The sequence below is a fragment of the Castor canadensis genome, chromosome 10 (assembly GCF_047511655.1).
Source record: "Castor canadensis chromosome 10, mCasCan1.hap1v2, whole genome shotgun sequence".
Classification (NCBI taxonomy): Eukaryota; Metazoa; Chordata; class Mammalia; order Rodentia; family Castoridae; genus Castor; species Castor canadensis.
Window position 1 is genome coordinate 35,774,461 of NC_133395.1, and position 16,403 is coordinate 35,790,863.

General features: G+C 40.6%; 1 long non-coding RNA gene across 1 annotated transcript; it reads right to left on the reverse strand.

Moving 5' to 3' along the window:
* Positions 1-1,894: 1,894 nt before the first annotated feature.
* LOC141411590 (uncharacterized) lies at positions 1,895-11,967 on the reverse strand. The gene is made up of 3 exons (XR_012436430.1): positions 11,841-11,967; positions 10,533-10,691; positions 1,895-2,117 (listed from the first exon to the last, which is right to left on the reverse strand). It is a non-coding gene; the product is annotated as an uncharacterized lncRNA (long non-coding RNA).
* Between the last annotated feature and the right edge of the window lie 4,436 nt (positions 11,968-16,403).

The window sequence follows — 16,403 nt, forward strand, 5'->3', positions numbered from 1 at the left end:
AACACTGGTCTAGAATATTCTTGCTCAAGAACAAAGGAGGTTAAAATAAATGATTTTTTTTCTTTTTAGTCTTATTTTTTCAATAAGTAGAAAAAATTCGTTTCATTAAAACGAATTCAGAGTTAAGTGTGTGTTGTGACTATAATCCCAGCACTCAGGAAGCTGAGGCGGGGGAGAGTACAAGCTCGGCCTAGGCTATATTGTTGGATCCTGTCTCAAATCAAAAACTGCTATTTCAATTAATTTTTGGTCTTCACAGGAAACTTTTTTCTCAATCTACTGTAGCTCTTGATAACTGCAGACTCTGTCTCCCCGGAACAGTGACTTCAGAGGCTGAACCTGCAGGTAACACGCTCTGACTTATGTCCCTCAGACTCTCCCGTTGTTTTCAGATGTCACAATTTTTGGTTCTAGTCGTATCTGAGGAAACCACATCAAGGCAGGTCACTACTGGTGACATCAAACAAATTTGATTTTTTTTGGATCTCAATTCTAGACCACTTCCTGTTCTTCAAAAAAGGAGAGTTAGTCATTTTCCCAGTACTCTGTTGTAATAAAATACAGACTTTCACTTTTTTTGTCCTCTGCCACCAGCTCAAACAGGGAAAATGCTCCACTTGACCACAAACCAGCCTTAAACATGTGCTCAAATATAGAATGAAGGCATGCAAGGCTTCTGGCTCAATAAATGTCACTTATATTAAAGATATTTTGAACTATCATCTATCTAGTCGCCATAAATTTAAATAAGTAATCAACCACGGTGATACACACCTATAATCCCAGCTACGTGGGAAATGTAGATTGGGAAGATCATGATCCCAGGCTGATCCCAGGGGTCAAAACCCACAAAACCCTATCTGAAAAAAGTGACTACAGCAAAAAGGGCTGGAAGTGGGGCTTGAGTGGTAGAGCCCAGCAAGCATGAGGCCCTGAGTTCAAACCTCAACACCACCACCAATAATAGTAATTTAATAAGTAAGTAGACTAAGAGTTCTATCCTATTTTGTCTCAAAACCAGTAAGTGTTCATTGTCGTTTCTCTAGCTTCTCAGATCCTACTCAAAACACTAAAGTGTTTCTTTCTATAACACCCTGCCTCAACGTTTCTATTCAAAACTTCCAGTGTTACAAGGGAAAAGCCGCTGGGACAGAAGACTCACCCTGTGATCACCAGGGAAGCCAAAAGGCTTCAGATGGCTCAAGTGGTCAACACGGTATTGTTGGCAACCCACATCTATCCAACACTAAAACCTGAACTGAAATAGTCACTATTAACAAAATTAATGCATTTGATGTTTTAATGAGTCTGGGTTAATTTGCAGCAATAGATAAAAGTGATGAGGCCCGCTCCAAAGCAAACACAAGATTAAATCACACAGGAGGAGAGAGGCTTGGTGAAACAGCTCTGTGCTGGAACCAGGGCTGGCCCTGTGGCCACACAGTTTTCATCTTTACTGCGCTCTGTGGTCACCTAGCTCCTGGCTCTTGTGCCCCAGGAGGAGTTGCCAAGCCAAGTGTTGCAGACTGTGGCTGAACTCAGGGAAGTAACTTGTTCCTGAACCCACAAAGCCATGCAAGGCTGACTTGTGCCCCAGGATCCTTGATGTTAACTGCAGGCCCTGCCTGACACCTCCCTCCACTGTCCTCGTCCCCCTGGTGGAGCCAATTGGCTCACCTCAGCTAGGTACCCACAGGCCTCCTTACTGACTCCTTTTAGGGGAGACGCAGGGGCAGGTCCCACACGTGACAGGGAGGCTGGTGGGCCTTCAACCCGGTCAACCACAGCTATTGAAGTGAAGCCCAAGCCCCTTCAAATGCCCATGGGAGGCTCACTGTTCCTATTCAGATGACTGTGACCCTGGCCTCACCATGTTATTGAGCACACACCTTCTTCTAGCCTGGCCTCTTCATCACAGAAGTCACTCACTCCAGACACTGACACTGCCTGAGCCATCCCCAAAATGGCTCTATGTTCACAGTGTCTTCCTACTGCCAAGTTTCTCTCTTGGTTGTGGCAGGTCGGAAGATAGCTATTGAAAGCCTGGGGCTGGGGTGTGGTTCAGTGGTAAAGCACACTCCTGGCATCCTCGAGGTCTTGGGTTCAAGTCTCTAACACTGTAAAACAAAAAGAAAGAAAGAAAAGAAAAGAGGATGACATTTTCCTTCCCATTGTTAAGCTGCCCATCTATTCTGGAAGAGCAGTCATGGTGAGTGAATTTTCCGATACTTGTTTGCAAGAAGACCACCACTCCCAAGGCAGGGAGGAGGAGGTCAGAAAGCACTGTCACCTTTTCTCATCTCATATCCTAAGACATTACATTTTCACTGTAGAAAAACAAAGTGGAGAAAAACTTCTAGATTGGGCTGAAGAAGCAAAAGCATGATAAAAGGGAAAATAAAGATGCTAAATGAGCCAGGCATGGCAAAGCATGGCTGTAATTCAGCACTTTGGAGAGGAGGCTAGAGGATTTTGAGTTGAAGGCAAGCTTGGGCTACACAGTGAGACCCTGCCTCAAACATTTTCAATTAAAAAAATTAAAAAGATACTAAAAGAAAGGTGAAACAAAGAAGAAAAATGAATGAGTATGGATTTAAAGAGCCTAAAACTGAGTTGTGAGTTACTCAAGGGCAAATCTAACTGGGTTTTGCTTAAGCTATTGTATTTACCACACAATATGTATTTAGCACCAACAAGCCTATCCTGGACTGGTTGAGAATCAGATAGCTCCAGTCCCAGCCCTTCTGGAGTAGTACTGGGAGACAGAGACCTCAAAGACAGTTACCCACACACCTACACAAAGTCATGGGGTGGGTGCAAGGCATCATGAGAGTGTAGCTGAGTGATGGTTGGGGTAATTGATGTGGAAGGCTCTCTGACAATGTGACTCTTCAACTAACTTGAAACCTGAGCAGGACTGAAGCAGGTGTGGAAAGAGCAAGAGAGGAGCCTGAAGTCACCAGAAGGCCGTGTGGCTGTGGAGCAATGAGCACGAGAGAGGACAGGAGGGCAAGGAGACAGATCATCAGGCTGTCCTTGTGGAACTCAGGAAGTCAGGGGTTTTTTTCTAGTGATAGTGGAAGGCCACCTTCCATTTCAGCTGCGAGTTTGACTTTGAAGTTGACCACTAGTGCTACTGTTTGAGGAGAAGGTCGGACAGGGACCAAAGGAATGAGGAAGAACCCAGTAAATGTCATGAACCCATTCAATGTGAGAGGTGAAGGTGGCTAGGACAAGAGGACTAACTCTGGATAGATTAAGACATACCAGTTAAAACCCTAATTCATGTCATCTATGTCCTGCTTCGTCATGCTTCACACCAAAATAAAACTCCAAACTCTTGCCACAAGCTATAAGGCCTCGGCACATCCAGCCCCCGCATCTTTCACCACCTTGCATGTGTCTTGAGTCTTTTGTGCACTGCACTGCACTGTGCTCCACCAGTCTTTGTCTCATTCATCTGCAGCTTTCTTCATCTGCAGCACTTTCCCCCCACCCCCACCCCCATCAGCTCAAGGCTCATTCCTCACTCTTCATGTCTCACAATGTCTAGACTACACTCCTGTCACCTCCAGTATTCTCCATCACATCAGTAGCTATTTACTGAGTGTCTATGTATTAGGAATGAGCACTGAAAGATGCACCAGTGAACCAAAACTCTCTACCCTTGTGAAATTTATGTTCTACTAAAGGGGAAATGGCAGAAAATAACTAAATGTTGACACTTAACATTTACATTATAAGTAAACCACAGAGTGTTGCAAGGTCAGAAGAGCTATAAAAAAAGGAAAAAGGAGAAATGAGAGGAGGAGGAGAGTAGGCTCAGATTAAATGGGAGGAAAAAGGTAGAACTCAGTAGCAATCATACTGGCCCCCAAGTCTGTTGTCTTTGTGGCATTTTGGCCATTTTTAATTAACATATTTGCTACTTTTGCTTGTTTTGTTTTTATTTTTTGTTTTTGTTTGTTTGTTTGTTTTATCTGCCTCCCTTTCTCTATCACACACACACTTGAATGTAAGTTCCATCAGGACAGAGGAGACTGATGTGTCCAGGTCATTCTTATGTCCCTAGACATTGGCACAAATATTTTGTAGAATGACACAGTACATGACAGAAGTAAGTGTTTAAAATGTTCTCCAATCACCTATGTATTACTAAAATGCTGGTCACACCATCAAGGAAGATCAAGATGACTGGTGCAAACCAAAGGTAATGGTTTTACAGGAAATGCAGTATTTACTTGGCCCAGAACCACAGAGCAAAGGTTTCTGCCTGCTCACCACATATTCTCTTCCTTTTCTCTGGCAACAAGCACTTCTTATTTTGTGAGAACTCTTCCTTGCCTGCTCTTGTTGGCCAAAGTTTTTCACTATGGTGGCTACAGACTGGACTTTGGCATGGGTGTGTGCGACTAAAACAAAGGCAGACAGAGCCTCCTGAAGCTGCTGGTGAAGTTTGTAGGGGGAAGCTCTCTCTTTCCACTGAGATTGCTCTGTATGAACAAGTTAGGCTTATGGATAACTGTGACCCTCTGTGGGAGAGTCTGAGAAGAAGTCAATGCAGAAGAAAACAAGGATAGAAGAGAAGAGAGAGGAATGCATAACTCCTAGATCCATTCATTCCCAAAGTCAAATGCAATCTCAGCTCCTTTTCAGTTGTTGCTTACAGCTAGGATCTTCAGAAAATATATGCAATGATCAAAATTTAAGGGCATGTAATGAGGAAACTGAGAGGCTGTTTTATTTCTTCTCCATACTCTCCATCTTCCAATGAAACAAGCAAGTGTTGAGTCAGTATCTAACAGGCTGCTGACAATAGGCCATGATTAATTCAATACAAAATAAAGATCCGTTCATTGAGTTCACTCAAGTGTCTACTATTTCCCAGGTTCCATGCTGTAGTTGGGTATAGAATGCTGGCATGGGAGCCAAGTCCTTCTCCTTATTTGGAGAATATAAACAGTAATAAATTTCACAGCAGGTCATAAAAATGGAGAGGCTCATGGTATAAAGGAAGTTAAAAGAGGAATACACAGCAGAGTCAGGAGGGTAGGAGGGGTGGGGTGCTCAGGCCAGCTCTTGGAGAAAGGGATGCCTAAGGCAAGATCCAAATTATTACTAGGGTTATGTCACAGTAAGGCAAAGGAAGGATGGAAAAAAGTTTTAGATAGAGAAGAACATCTCAAAGACCTAAAGGCAGACAATCATAGGTCAGAAATGTTTATACCCCATGGAATCTGTAGCGTCCTGGGGTCTCCATGGAATAACCTGTCACATGGCCTTGTAAAGGTCACACATTCATAGATCAGCATCTGCACCTGGTGACATGTTCCCTTTTTAAAGTACACACTCACAGCCAGGTGTGATGAGATACCATAAACCCAGAGGAGGATCATGAGTTTGAGGCCAGCCTAGGCTCTATAGTGAGTTCCAAGTCAGCCTCAGCTACATAGTGAAACCCTGTCTCAAAAAACAACAAGAAGCTGGATAAGTAATAAAACACACACAATTTTACCCAATATTCTATCTTTTCCCATTTCTCTTGTTTGTTTGTGGGGATGGGTATTGGGGTTTGAACTCAGGCTTCATGCTTGCTAACCAGGCATTCTACCACTTGAGCTCCTCTGCCTGCCCTGTTTTCCTATTTCTTTATTAAACATGTGCAACTGCATGTGTTGCTTATTAACAATGTAGCATTAATCTCATTACAGAGTAATACAAATGATCGTACTTCTATCAAAAGTTCCAAATGTCTTAACTGATGAACTGTGTTTGCAACTATATTAAAGCAACTCCTGTATAACCCACTTAAAGGCGAGCTTTCCCCTACATAGCACGTAGTGTAAACTATACAAAGTTATGCCTTACACCCTTGATAGAAACGTAGAATCATACAGTTCAACAATAAGGCTCCATAGAGATGAAGTGATTGTTTTGTATAATAAGATCATATATCTTCCAGCTGGAATAAAATGAGATTCTGAAAACAAAGTTATTATATTGTTAAATGAGACATAGAAAAGACATTTCTCCTCCTTAGAATGTTTGTTTTGAATTTAAACAGAAAATATTTTTATGGGAACAGCAATAATAACTTATGAACAATTCTATTTCAACAAGCTGTTTTAATGAATCAATATTTTTGCTTGCAAAGAACATTCTTCTAACATGATTTGTTAATGTTCTATAAAATATCTTTTAGTTGGAATATTGCACCACTACTTCCATTTTGCCTAGCAAAGGACAAATCATGTTAATTTTTTGCAACCTATGCATCTGTTTTATATGGAAGATCACTATTTCTCACTTGTTAAAAATATATACAAAAGCAAAAAAAAAATAGAAGCCTTCCAAAAACTCTCTGGGTAGCCGTATGCGGTGATACACACCTGTCCTCCCAGTACTCTGGAGGCTGAGAAAGGAGGATTTTGAGCTTGAGAACAGCCAGGGTTACCCTGTCTCAAACAACCAGCCTGGGTATACATTTAACACTACTACCAATTTTCTGGGGTTCTTTAATTGAGCAATCAATCACCAGTCTAATTGGCTCATGTTAATATTGCTGTCTGCTTTACATAGGAGAGATTTTGTTGCTGTTGGACACATTTTCAGGAAATGACGTAATGCTCATTTTTCCCCTAAGAAAGTGAGCTGGGGCATGCTCAGAACTGGCTTGATGGGCCATTGTTTGAAGGTTGAGGGAGGTGGTGAGTGGTATGATGAAGCCAAGATAAGATTGAACTCAAAGGCTAGCAGTGCCCACACTCAGAGTCATTGACGTCAATCAGACTTTGACAGAAGAAAATACTATCCTGTAGGATGTGGTCTCTGGATTAATAAATCATTATTGAGCATACATATTGGCTTCCCTTCCTTATCTAGCCCTTCATATGAAAAGTGTCCTCCTGGCCAGGTGCCAGTGGCTCACACCTGTAATCCTAGCTGCTTTGGAGGCTGGAATCAAAAGGATCTTGGTTTGAGGCCAGCCGGGCAAATAGTTTGTGAGACCCCATCTCCAAAATAACCAAAACAAAATGGACTGGAGGTGTGGCTCAAGCAGGAGAGTGCCTGCTTTGCACACACAAAGCCCTGAGTTCAAACCCCAATCTCACAAAAAAAAAAAAGAAGTCTCTTACTCCTCTATGCTCCATGTCAAAAGAGGTTGAGGTGGGGGTAAAATCCTTCTTTATACCAGTTGCCAAACATGAACTGGACACCCTTCAATAGCTACTGCTTGAAGGCAATCAAAAAATCCACCAAGTGAATTGACAGGTATCTCTGTTAATGGCCATTTTTCACACTGTGTGTTTTGGGTGACAATTTTTCCTAAGACCAAGGCTCCCATTCCTTTCCTGAAGTCCTTGTTCTAAACACATGTGAAAGGAATGAACTCCATTCCTTGAAGGCTCTAGGCCTTTCCCTTTCTTAGATGTTAAAATTAAAAATCTTAGATGTTACTAAAATCTGAACTTCTCAAACATCCCAAACTTTCCCCTAGTGCTTAACCAAGAAAGTCTCCCCAGGGGGCTAAAGGACAATCAGGAAGCATTGAGGTGCTGGGAGACTCACGGTATAATGAAGCCACCCCAGCATAATCAATGCAGCACTGGAAATTATTTTATTCTTTTTAGCATTACTAAGCAGTTCATTTGTTAATTATTGTGTAATCACTAATGAGTTTGTCCACTGCCCAGTTCCACCTCACTGCTCTGCCTTGATGAGGTACAGAGATGCATTTTATCAGCTTTACTTTAAGGAAATGGATATCTAGAAGATTCTGTGGAAGTAGTCAGTGCTCCCGCTGTGACACCAGGGAAAGAGGTAGCCCAAAACCCCAATCTTCATCATGTTTTCTATCTGGAATATCTCTGAACTACTTCCGGCAACACCTTACACACACAGTAAGCCATTCTACCCTCAGTTTCTACATCCACAGATTCAACAAACTGAGGATGAAAAATGCATCTAACCTGAACATGCCCAGGCTTTTCTTTTCTTGTCATACATAATCCCCTGAACAACATAGTACAGCAGCTATTTGCATACTATTTACTTTGTGTTAGGTATTATTAGTAAACTGGAGATGATTTAAAGCTCACAGGAAGATGCTGTAGGCTATATGCAAATACTATGCTATTTTACAGAAGGGACTTGAGCGACCATAGCTTTGGTGGGGGAGGGGGCGGGATACCAAAGGACAATGTATTTGCATGGCACATTCACAGTTACCAAATGATTTCATTGGATTTATCTTATTTCACCTTAACAATGGCCCCTGAAAAGGGCACATCAGATATTTTATCCCATATTTGAAGGAGGAAAATGAGAATTTAGAGACACCATATCTGTTTCCAAGTCAAGACCTTGAATCAGCAAGTCTGACCAATGGCAGCCCCTGGAAGAAAGTCCAAATGAATCCACTGCTCACCATCCCCACAGCTTGGTGTGGCCCGAGTCATTTCTTTCACTTTCACTCCTACAGTTAGGACCTGATGACTTCCCTGCTTCCTTCTTCCCCTTCGAGCACATGCTGCCACCCTGCTCTTTCTTATCATTCATCAGATCATGTTACTACCCTGCGTGGTCTCTCCAATGGCTCCCGTAGAATTCATGCAAAGCCCTCTGTCATCAGTCCATCTCCTGAGCACCACCTACTGCAGGGGAGGCCAGCGCATGGGGCTTTCCATTCCTGAGTGAGCAAATTCAACCCACCTGAGAGGCCGATGTGTGCTGCTGTTGGTCTAGAATCCCCAGGTCCCTAGGGCTCCTGCCACTCAGGTCCAGTTCACATGGCACATCCTAGACCTTCCTTGACTAAATCACTCTGTATTACCAGGTTACCTTGCTGTATTTTTGGATAACATACCATTTGAAATTCCCTTATTTTCTCCTTTCCCTCTCCACACTCTAGATGTGTGAGAACTGTTACTTGAAAGTTCTGTTCCCTAGTAGCTTTTTTTTTCCCCTCCTTAAGGGTGTGGCTATGTCGCCCAGGCTGGTCTTGAACTTCTGGGCTTTCAGCTTCCTGAGTAGCTGGTACTACTCACGCTTCCTGCTCCTTTGGTATCCTTCATCCACAGCGACTTGACGTGTATGCAATGGACAATCAATACAATCTTTTGAATGAATTAATGAATAATATGTGGAGGCATTTTTATATGTATTCTATAGATCTACTTATTTAGCCATATGGATAAACATCATATATCTTATGAATTGTCTATTGATGGGTGATTGGGATATTTTCAGGGTTTTTTTTTATTGTAAACCAAACAAAAACAAATTCCTTTTCTTTATATATCCTTGAACATTTACGTAAGTATTTCCGTACAGTCAATAAGAATGAAGTTCTTTTTTTTTTTTTTTTTTAAGTGGTACTGGGGTTTGAACTCATGCTTGCTAAACAGGCACTTGAACCACTCTACCAGCCCTTGGATGAAGGTTTCAAGGGTTTTCTTTTGTAGAAACAATTTGTAGAAAATAAATGTAGTTAGGCTTCATGGTTCACATCTGTAATCCCAAGCACTCAGGAAGCTGAAGCAGGAGGATCAAAGTTGGAGGCTAGCCTAGGCTACATAGTAAGACTGTCTCAAAAAAAAAAGGTAAAAAGGAAAGAAATTTATTTCTCACAGTTCTGGAGGCTGTGATGTCCAAAGCAGATGGGTCACATTGATGAACAAGAGCCTTCTTGTTCATCATCCCACGGAAGAAGGCATCACATGGTAAAAGAAAGGGCTGACTTTGAGTTTTGATAGTTATGACCAAATAAGCACTATAGTCACTCTTTTAATACTCCTTTGGTATACTAGGATCACATATACAGTTTGTTTTCCAAGATATGTAGACATCCCCTTCTACTTCCCTCCTAATATCCCCTATCAATACATATAAATAAGGTTGTACTTATCCATAAAATGAAAGATGTGTCAACTTTCTATTTCTTGTGACCAAAGTTCCAATAATAATTGATAACTTGTCCCATGCTTCCATGTACTCAGAGGTAGAACACACTTATTAAAAACTGCTAAACTTAATTTGTAGATCTTTTCTAAACAGAAATTTATAAGATGCTATATGCATTTTCAATAATCTGCAGAGGCTTTCAGTCTCTCAGTTTCATTCCGTTGCCCAAATCATCCCTTAACAATATTTAAATCATCTGAAAAGATGCTGGTCTGGAAACCTGATTTTTCTCACCTCTGTAATTACCCCCAAACTGACTAGTAAAGAAAGGGAACTGGAATACTTGAAGAATTAACAAAATTGACTTCATTATCTTGCCCAATTAACTCTTCTTGTTTTTTGCAGTTGAGGAAAATGCCTCAAGGGCTCTGTCAATCCCTTTTAAGCCTCCCAAGTAAATCCAAATTCTCATTTAAAGTATTCAAACGAAAATTAAGCTAAATACGGCCTCCTGCTTGTCCTGCTGGGAGAGTTGACACTCTCAAATTTCAAGTTTTCAGTCTCTTTTCATGAAAAGTGTTTTTTAAATCTCAGGGCGATGGAATCTTTTGTAATTAGACTCATCTCACCTTTCAAGAAAGTTCTCTGCAACTTGGCTGAGGTTGTTTTGCTTGTACCAAAATAACAGTCGCGACACCTTCATTCTCCTCCCCTCAGTGCAGGCCACCTTTCAGTCACATGTTCCTTCATCACACAAGTGGATGGACAGCACCATATTGCCTGGGTGTCTATGAATGTAAACAATAATGATCACTCTGAAAATCTGAAGTTGACCAATCCCAATAAACTCATTACTTGCTCCAGCAGGAAAAAAAAAAATTGCCAATAGAAAAAACAATGACTTGAGGTTTCAACACTGAAATATTGGTTTTTATTTGATACATTTTTGTGTGATGATTTTTTTTCATTTCTTGAAAAAAATAAGTTTCAATAAAAACCATATACTTTTTCTGTGTGGCTTAGTTATGAAACACAATTTCACATAACTAATAAATCAATAATTTGGTTAATCTCTTAATCTTCCCTTTGTATATCAGTGACAAAAACATGTTGGTTGATTTGTTATTTTTTCTAAATTTGTACATTCTATGCTAGAAGTAGCCAATACATTAAAATCATTCTAAATTGTTTCCGGCTTACCTGAGCCTCATTATCTAATGTTGAGCAAAAACAAGAATGAAAATAAATCACTTCAAACTGTCCCATGACCAAGAGGGTTCACACTTGTGCAATCCCAGTGGTCCAGACCATCCAGTGTTTATGGACTTCCCCAGAGAAGGTTGGGAATTTGACCCAGTTGGGAAAGAAGTAAGTTGAATTTCCCAGATGATCCAGACTAAGCTTAGAAAATGATCTCAGTTCGTGGTCTATAGTAGTCCTACTTAATTTTTTTTTATAACATACAAGAAACATGAAATTTTTCATCTTGCATTTTGAATTGTTTCATTCATCATGAAGGAGGTTGACCAGATGTCCCTATGGCCCTTTCTTCCTCTAATCTTTCTACGTGAGGATTTGTGTTGATCCTCTAAACATCTGCTAAGCATTTATTGTGTACAAACAACATACAAAGTATCTTAAGATACTTAAACGGAAAAGGACCTAAACAGCTTACCTTCCTGAATCCAGATAATTTTACTTATACACAACCATGAGTACAGTCTATATCTCTTAAACTTCTCCAGCCTTGTTGACTGTCAACCATCCACCTAAAAGTTTTTAAATACATTTCCATTTCCTGTGCCCCAGAACCCTGATATCACTGAGTTCTCAGTCATCATTGGCTACCAGTATTCTACCAGAGAAGCTTAACTCTACCACATGTTTCGAGAAACTTCAGGTTGACTTTCTGGGTAGGGTCATTACTGAGCACTTACCAGCTGGTCCTCCCAACAGCATAGTGATCTTGGAGCCACCTGTGCAATGACTGATAGGTTCAACACCTCAGGAGGCTTTCTTCTGAACTTGTGCTCACACTCACAGTTCTTAGAATCTAGTGTAAGAGACAGGCAGCTCTGATGAAGTGAGGGCTATAGACACTTCAGGGGCCAGAAGAAGAATCTGTTTTTCAGAATGGCATGACCAGGGCTACGTGGGAAAGGGTGAGGAGAAAGATGGAAAGTACATTCCAAACAAAGGAAAGAGCAGTTACTGAACAAATATTTGTGCTAGACACTAGAAACACTGGTGGTGCCAGTATAATGTACTCATTATATTCTGTTCAGGTCTACAAAGGCACAGAACAGATTATATCCTAGCTACTGATATTTCTCAACTCTGCTCTATTGCTGGGTAATGTTCTATGCACTATACTTATTATGATTTCTCATAACCAATGAGTGAACAGATGCAGAGAAGCCAAGTGTCTCACCCATGGTCACACAGCTGGTAAAGGGTAGAGCCAAGCTCAAAGCCAGGAAGACTGGCTCTTAACCATGGAAGACTGGCCACTCCTCTCCTACCAGACAGAAATCAGTAGTTGAAGGTGGGGAAAGATCAGGGAAAGGTTTTTATAAATGGCTATTGAATAATTAGTAGGACTTAACCAGGTAAATGGGACAAGAAGTAAAATGTACAAAAGAAGTACAACTTGGAGAGAGAACTCTGACCAGAGCACCAGCCACAATTTCTATTATAGATATCACACCCCTGAGCTCTTTCAGCAACAAGGCCATAGGGCTTAGTGATTTCATTCTATGAACAAGAAGAACTAAGTGAAAAGTTTTAAGAACAACAGGTTAAATTTGTACTTTTAAAAGATCACTGGGGTCAAGTATGGCAGTTTATACCTATAATCCCAGCTGCTTGGGAAGTGGTGAGAGGAGAGTCACAGTTTAAGGCCAGCCCAGACAGAAAGTTAACAAGACCCCCTATCTCAAAAAGAAGCTTGGTGTACACCTATAATCCAGTCACTAGAGAGACAAAGGTAGGAGGATCTCAGTCCCAGGCCACTCAAGACAAAGTGTGAGACCCTATATAAAAAACAAACTAAAGCAAAAAATTCGGGGGCATAGCTCAAGTGGTAGAGTATTTGCCTAGCATGCATGGGGCCCGGGGTTTTATCCCTAGCAGCACAAATATATAAATAAATAAATAAATAGATAAACAAACAAATAAACAAACTTTTATATATATCTGATTCCTTTATATTATTTGAATCCCTTATATAGAATACTGGTTATTTTATTTTTCATACACAAAAGTGATTTTTTTTTTCTTTAAAAAATACAACAGTGATTAATTCTGGATGATTAGAATACAGTTGATTGTTCTTCTCTTGGATTTTTCTCTATTTTTAGAAATTTCAAAAATAAAAAGGGAAAGGAGAGGGACCAGAGGGGAATCAAGAGACGGTTACAGGAAAGAGTTAGGATGAGAGATGCTGGTGACCTGCACTCAGAAATAAGGAGAAAAGACAGACGCTCAGCAGGTGGAGTCCACAGACCATGACAGTGTTTGGATAGAGGGCTCCAGGACCTGAAGAGCTCCCAGTTTCTGGCTTAACAACTTATGGTGGTGGTGCCATCCACAAGCAGGGGAACCTATGGAACTGCAGAGCTCAAGAGAAAGGAGTGAGGGTAGTTGCAGACTCACAGGCAATAGGGTGGCACTATGGCTGGTCTGCAGACCTTTCTAACATTTAGGTGACATTCCTCCTGGATTTTCCCCACAGTTCTCTCATCACTGATTCAGCATTTTTTTCTAAAATCCCTATGTAAGTCGGCTTTTGAGCCTAGGTATTCCTAAGATACTGATTGTTCAGAAAGTTCCCTTTTGTTTCTAGAACCAGGACCATGGTACATTTGTTAAAACTCAGAACCAACATTGCTACACTACTATTACCTAATTTTACACTTGTTTTCTTCTTCTCCTTCCTTTCTTTTCTTTTCTTTTCTTTTTTTTTTTTCTTATTAGACAATGTTTTGCTATGTAACCCAGACTAGCCTCGAACTTTGATTCACCTGCCTCTGCTCCTGCCCCCTCAACAGTTGGGATTATAGGCTTCCACCACCACACCCAAGTTACTCTTTATTTTCTCTTTGCCTCATTTTCTTAAACTTAAGTTTCACTTACTTTTGACTTTATGATAAATGTACATTTTTTTCTTGAGACAAAGTCTCCTTATATATCCCAGGCTGGCCTTGAACCTATAATTCTGCTTCAATCTCCCAATTGCATGTGCTATCATGCCTGGCTATATGTACTTTCATAAACTCTTTTTACACTAAACATCTTGAAAACTGCCTTCATAAATTCTTTTAGAAACAAGACAAAGTAAAATGAGTAAGTGAATAAGAACAAATAAATCAGTAACTGACATGTTTACTTTTCAGGGTACAACAATTCATCTTCCTCATGTGTGAGCTCTACATTAACTTTTCAGCATCTTTTTCTGCCTTCCTCACACTCCCCCACAAAACACAGGTCCATTTCCTCCTAAAAATATGTATGTAGTTCCCTGCGTAAATACTCTGGACCTTTCATCTTCACAAGCGTGATCTCATTTGGTCCTCCCGCAGCTCACAAAAGTTAAATTATTATTATTTTGCTGTACTGGGGTTCAAACTCAGGGCCTACACCTTGAGCCACTCCACCAGCTCTTTTTTGTGATGGATTTTTCTTGATAAGGTCTTGTGAACTATTTGCCCAGGGTGGCTTCGAACTGTGATTCTCCTGATCTCTGCCTCCTGAGTAGCTAGGATTACAGGCATGAGCCACCAGCACCCAGCTACACAAGTTAAATTATTTGAGCATGTTGAAAAAAGTAAATGGTGAGCCCAAATATGAACTCTGGTCAGTCTGATTCTAAGTTTTACAGTCTTTCCTCCACTCCACTCAACTTTCTGATTGTTGAGGGTCTGGCATCTAACAGAACCATAACACCCTTGAGCTCTTTATCATCATAAATTCCCACTGCCACACCAGCTGGAATATGCCTGAGCCATACTTCTTCAGCGGGTCACCCTGTGTCCATAAATCCTCCATCTCCATCTTTCAACTCTTTACCAAAATAAAATTTATCCTTGACATTCAGTGGCATATTCACTGTTTTCCAAGCTGTTTCTATCTGTTTAAATTTAAGGAATGACCAATAATAGATTTATTCAAGGCCTCAACTATCAATTCTTGAATTTTCAGATCTCTGTGGAATATCTCTGCTGACTAATTTTACTCTTGCCCTAGACATCAGGTTGTCGTGACTAAAAATTAATCTCCCTTCAATTACTACTTTATTTTATTTCATTTTATGTTATTTTATTTTTAGTGGTCTTTGAGTTTGAACGCAGAGTGTCATTGATGCTTGCTAGGCAGGTGCTCTATGCTTCCAGCCTCAATTACTCTATTTGTATCAGTGAGGTAATATCTTCAATCACTCAGAATGAACATCTTAGATGCTTCTTTTGAATAGATAAGATGGAATGATAGACTTTAACAGTCACTCCCCACATCAAAAGTTAAGATAAGCCATTGCAGTCACCTGTCTCCACCTTAGTCAAAAATAGATTTCCAGAATATTTTTCAGCCACATAAGATAAGTGAAAGAGCCAGACACAAACAGTCACAAATTACATGGTTTCACTTACATGAAATACGCAGAACTGATGAGCCCATACAGGAGGAACGCAGATTAGTCCTTGCCAAAGCCTAAAGAGAAGAATGAAAGGAACTGTTTTTTATAGGTGAGGGGTTTTACTTAGGTTTGATGGAAAGGTTCTAGAACTAGACAGAAGTGATTTTTTTTTACAGTGCAAATGTGTGAATACCACTAAATTATTCACTGTAAGAGCTGATTTTAGGGCAGAAGATGTGGGTCAGTGGTAGTCTTGCCTACCATGTACAAGGCCCTTGGTTTGATCCCTAGCACTACAAAAAAAAATTGTAATATTTTATCTTATGTTATGTGAATTTCAGCTCAATGCATTATTTTGTTCTAAATAGACTTCCAGCAAGTCCACCAGCTCCCAGTGCTTCACTGTTTCATTGTGTCCTAACCTCTGCTGACAAACTCATCTTCCCAGAATACCACTTTCATTAGGATCCCACTATAGCTTCCCTTTACATACAGACTAAAGTCCTGAGACCCCAAGTTTCCTTTCCATAAATACCCCTATACGTCAAAGTCATCTCTTCAACAAACTTCAAATGTGCCTCCTGGCCTCATCTCTCTGACAGGTAGTCTCAAGGTCCATTTAACACTCTCTAACATGGGCTTTACACCTCCTTCAGCTTGCTCTTGCATCTCTGTGCATCACTGATATCTCCCTCCTCTGGACTCTTTCATATTTCAGACATTGGGTGCATTCCTGTAACCCCAGCACTCGGGAGGATAAAGCAAGAGGATACCGAGTTCAAGGCCAGCCTAGGTTCTATAGCAAGACTCTGTCTCAAAAATGAAGTAGTGCTTTTGTCTAATATGCAAAATACGCATTGCCTAGCAA